General features: G+C 48.1%; 1 long non-coding RNA gene across 1 annotated transcript; it reads left to right on the forward strand.

Moving 5' to 3' along the window:
- Positions 1-794: 794 nt before the first annotated feature.
- Positions 795-4,134, forward strand: LOC121658789. Its single transcript, XR_006014039.1, has 3 exons — positions 795-914; positions 1,830-1,921; positions 2,184-4,134. It is a non-coding gene; the product is annotated as an uncharacterized LOC121658789 (long non-coding RNA).
- The last annotated feature ends 810 nt before the right edge of the window (positions 4,135-4,944 follow it).

The raw sequence follows: 4,944 nt of genomic DNA on the forward strand, positions 1-4,944 counted from the left end.
CAGCCTGGGAGGCAGCTCAGCAAATCTCCACAGCAACCCCATGTGTACCATAAAATTGTGAATTGTCTTGTTTAGAAGAGGTTCATTAGGAAGATTAATGAGGTATTATTTTTCCCTCATTCAATGTCGTGATACAGAGGGGACACAGTAATTTTCCCAGCTGTGCACAGCAGCGATTGCTCCTCTCCAGGGTTCCGGCAGCGCTGCGTTGTCATCAGTTAAACTGCTCAATCTTTGCAAGTGTTATTTGTCAGCTTAATTAGCCCTAAAGGAAGCACTCGTTTTAAAATGAGACAACAGTTTTGTTTTTCCCTGAGAAAGACATAATGTTCTTAGCAGTGGCAACTTGTTTAAATAAAAGAGCTTTTAAGCTGAGTTTTGTATCAACCCTAAGAGTCATTTTCAGGTTTTTCCCCACCCCGAAGTGCCCAGCTTGCCTGTACCCTGTCCCCACGGGCCACCAGCCTCACCAGTGTCACATCAGTGCTGTGACAGGCCAGGCACTGTCACACCTCAGGGAAAGGTAAAACATCCTCCTGGAGGTGGGGCAGGCTGGGAATTGTCCTTCGGGCCAGTGCTCAGTTCCTCAGAACCCCAGAGTCACTGAGGCTGGAAAAGGCCTCCCAGCCCACCGAGTCCAGCCTGTGTCCCATCCCCACCTTGTCCCCAGCCCAGAGCTCTGAGTGCCACCTCCAGCCCTTCCTTGGGCACCTCCAGGGGCAGTGATTTCAGCTGGGACATTTCTATCTTTGGTTTATAGTGGAAGAATTCAGAATTTCTTATTTTACTGTTCTTGCAGGGTTAAAAGTTCAGAAGGAAGCTGGGAAAAAGCCACAGAAAGTCTTGATTGGGTGAGTCTGAAGTTTGCCCCAGACACGTGTGACCACAAGAATCACTTCAGCTAAAAACAGCTGGTGAGTGAGGTTTTAGATAAAATTAAACCCTGTGGAAGGGGTGGAACTTGATGAGCATCAGTAACCAGCCCTGTACCCCTATGGCCATCCTAAGGGAGAGAGCTTCAATTGACTTTGCTCTTCAGAAAAAAATCATGTGATCTTTTAAAAAATCCCAACAACCCCTCTCAAAAACTATCATCTTTAAAAAACTCCGTTCTACCTGAACACTCTATTTCTCCTCAGTTTCAGGAGCTGGGCTGAAATGAGGATCTCAGCTCTGTATTTTTTCCTTGTTTAGTATTATTCACACTAGATGTAACATTGACTTTCTCTTAGGGTTTTTTATGGTGTGCTTAAAAATACCAGGTTTTCAGCTGAGATGGCTGGTCTGTGTTTTCTGTCCTAAGCAATTATTTGCCAAGTTAGAACTCTTGTAAATTAATGTGCCATTTTCCACTCGCGCAAGTGGGGGCTGTTCTTGGCGTGTGTGGGAGGGAGAAGGGCAATAACTGCCTGCTGCTCCAGGAGGATGCTCTTCAAACGGGAATGATCAGCAGGAGGAGAATCAAATTCCTTCATTTCAGTGTCCTGGGAAGGATGATTGCTTGTTCTGAGTGCGAAGGGGAAGGAAGGATGGGGGTGATGGGAGTGCAGTGTCCTCACTCTGCTCTGGCACCCAGCACTGGGCCAGGCTTTGCCTGCAGAGCTCAGGAAAAGCCAAAATAACCCTTGACCAACAGGCCTTTGGTCCCACCTAGAACTGGTTGATTTGCCCTGTTCTGGGCCCCTCTGGCTGAGCTCTGCAGCTTTAATTGGGTGGTCTGGCCCTTTGATGGCACATTTGGGTCTGGGGTCCTGTTCCTCCTCTTCTTTTTTTCTCATTTTCTCCCTCCTCTGTTTTAGTTCCTCTCCTCCTTTTCTTCTCCTGCTCAGGCACACACAGCCCAGCTGTGCCACTCTGGTGCCCTCCAGCCTCCCTTGGAGCCTGACCCAGCTGAGCCTCTGGGTGTGCCGCTGGAATTTCGGTCAGTTCCCCTCATCACTGTGCTATTAATTGTTTTAATGATGCATTCGTTCAGGTTGGAAATGTGATACCAGTGAAATTTAATTTAAAAAATCAATAACTCATTAACACATTATTGCTACACCTCCATGTGACACCACATGAATCTCCTGTGCTGGAGAAGCGCTTGGCTCCAGCCTGGCATCCGGGGAGCTTTGCTGGAAGAGTTGTTGGTAGGGTAATCATGAGAAGGGAGTTATTGACCTACCATTTTCTTTCTTTAGAGATTATGGCCACAGGTCAGCTGGACACTTCTCTGTGGGCCAGGCAGGGCTGAAGAGCACCCAGGTAATGCTCATTCTTTGTTTTACTCAAAGAGACAGCACCGCTTGAGGCTTTGTGTGGACGGTGCAAATTTCAGCTCTTCTCAGTCCATGGGACACAGTGAGCCACAAACCTTCAGGGACACAGCCCAGGAACTCCACCAGCACAGCAGCACTCCTGGGCGTCAGGGACGAGGTGTCCCCGCTCCTGCTGCTGTCCCTCGATACCCAGCACTGGTTTGGGCTCGGTGCCTGCCCGACCGTGCCCTGGCACCGAGGGAGCGACTGAGCTGTGCCGGAGGGTGAGGGGGGTGTGACACCACCCTGGGGCTCTGTGGGGTGTCCGTGTCCGTGTCCCTGTGCACAGACCCACACGAGCAGCGCCGTGTTTGGTGCTGCTCGGAGGGACAGATGGGAGAAGCAGCAACAGGGACAACTGGAACCCTTCCAGACGCTTACATGAGAACTGAGCTGCAGAGAGAACGTTTCTGAAGATGCCTTTATTCCTTAGTGGATACAATACTCTCATTACTGGTGTCTTCCCATGCATCAGTTGGTACAGTCTTTAATTAAATTATCCCCGACTGATATAAAGCCACAGTCTCAGGCAGAGCCTCGTGCTGCCCAGCAGGAGCCTGGACAGGCCGTGGGGACCATTGCTGTGCCCTGCAGAGGGGCAGCTCCCTCCCCACACAGCAGCAGCACAGCTCAGGAGTGTCCCTGTCACCGAGCGGGCTGGGCAGTGTGTCCTGGCTGGACACGGAGCCTGGTCTGTGCCCCCCGTGGGAGCTGCTCCTGCAGGAGGAGCCAGGGGTGGCTCTGGGTGACTGCCCAGCCCCAGTTCTGCTGTGGCCAGTGACACAGGTGACCTCTCCAGGTGTCCCCTTTGTCCCCTTAGAGCTCCCCTCTGCAGAACCAGCACGTCACAGATAAGATGTGCCACCAGGAACGTGCTCAGGTATGGTGGGTTGAGGGAGGAAGAGTTTAAGAAGACTTTTATCCCAATTAATGTAATTTTTCTTTCAGGACCAATTCAGGGGAATACTTAAGGAAAAGGTACATCTGCATGTGCACCAATTAAACCTGACTTTGCATTCCGTTAGACCCCATTTTCTGGATTCCCCGCCCAACTGCTCAGGCTCCAAGGCCCACAGGAGATCCCTCAGGGGTGCACCCCATTGCCAGGATCAACTCCCACCCCAAATCCCCAAAGCTACAACCACGTTAATGATGATTCTTTATTAATAATCCTGTCCTCATCAATGTGCAGAGCTTTTCATTTCCATTGTGCTCTCCCTACATTAACCAATAAATCTCCGCAGAATCCTAGAGAGAGTGGGAAGTGCTGTTATTCTTGTTTTATGGATAGCAAAATGAGATACAGAGAGGTTAATAGCAAGTCTAATTGGACAATAATTACCCACTTACCACACTGAAAATTAAGAAATAATCCTCCCATTGTCATTACATCAGCAGAACAAGGCGAGAGCAGTGTTCACGTCCTCCCCATCCCACCATTTAGCCAAACAGCTGACATGCAAATGAAAGCAAAGGGAGCACAAGAGCAGATAAATAAATTGTTCTTTCCTTGTTTAACATCTATTTTGCACCACTGAGTCACTCAGGATAGAAGAAAATTATTAAATTTCCTCTGGAATCTATTAGGACATGACAAAACAAAGGCAAGCTCCATTTGTAGAACACATCTGTTGGAAAAGAAATGGAAGAAATAGGACTTAATTACTGCTGTGGACTGGTTTCACTTCATTTTTCCAGGGAGGGAAAAAATGTAGGATAAAAATTTCTGCCTTAAAAAAGACCAGTACTCTGATAATTCTGTTTCTCCTGCCATGTCAGGGACACCTCCCACTGTCCCAGGCTGCTCCCAGCCCCAATGTCCAGCCTGGCCTTGGGCACTGCCAGGGATCCAGGGGCAGCCCCAGCTGCTCTGGGCACCCTGTGCCAGGGCCTGCCCACCCTCACAGGGAAGGATTTCCTCCCAATACCCCATCCAGCCCTGCCCTCTGGCAGTGGGAAGCCATTCCCTGTGTCCTACATGTAAGGGAAGAGTTAATAACCAGTGACTATAAAAATTCAGGCACTCCAAGTATGGTAGAGTTTTTTAAAACTTTATCTCTGAATTAATTTGAAAATGTGGGTCAAGTCCTAAACCCTCTTTTGAAACCCTAAGTGCTTTCAGAAAGTGTTACCTGAAGGAATGGCTCAGCCAGAGTCCCAGGTGGGCAGGAATAGCTGCAAGTGCAGCTGAGATCTCTGTGCAGCTCTTACAGCCTGGGTAATGTTGCTTAAACAGCGCTGTTTGTGTGGGTGGTTTGTGATCAGTGCCACTGAATTTATTTGGGAATGAAACTTATGAAATTCAAAAGAAACAGAAAAGCATTTTGCAGGTTTTTTCAAAAGTCTGTAACATCCAGTACAAAATCATCGTCTCTATCTGGTTGTGAATTCCGTAGCACAGATGTAACTTCAGATTAAATCCCATAAAGGTGATCGATAAATCTGCAGAAATCCAGTATTTGCAATTAAATTCTGTAGAGCTGCTCTCTAAGTACACAAATTGGGAGCTCAGAAAGAACCTCTGCCTCTTGATGCATCATTTTTTTGCTGTGAATGCTCCTCCTAATGAAAAATGATGGCAAACAAAAATAGATTTTCTGTCATGGGGGTAATTGTTCTTTTTCTTAGTGCACTCCAAATATTT

The sequence above is a fragment of the Corvus kubaryi genome, unplaced genomic scaffold (assembly GCF_017639235.1).
Source record: "Corvus kubaryi isolate FWS band 111438036 unplaced genomic scaffold, C.kubaryi_AGA036_p1.0 split3-37374, whole genome shotgun sequence".
Classification (NCBI taxonomy): Eukaryota; Metazoa; Chordata; class Aves; order Passeriformes; family Corvidae; genus Corvus; species Corvus kubaryi.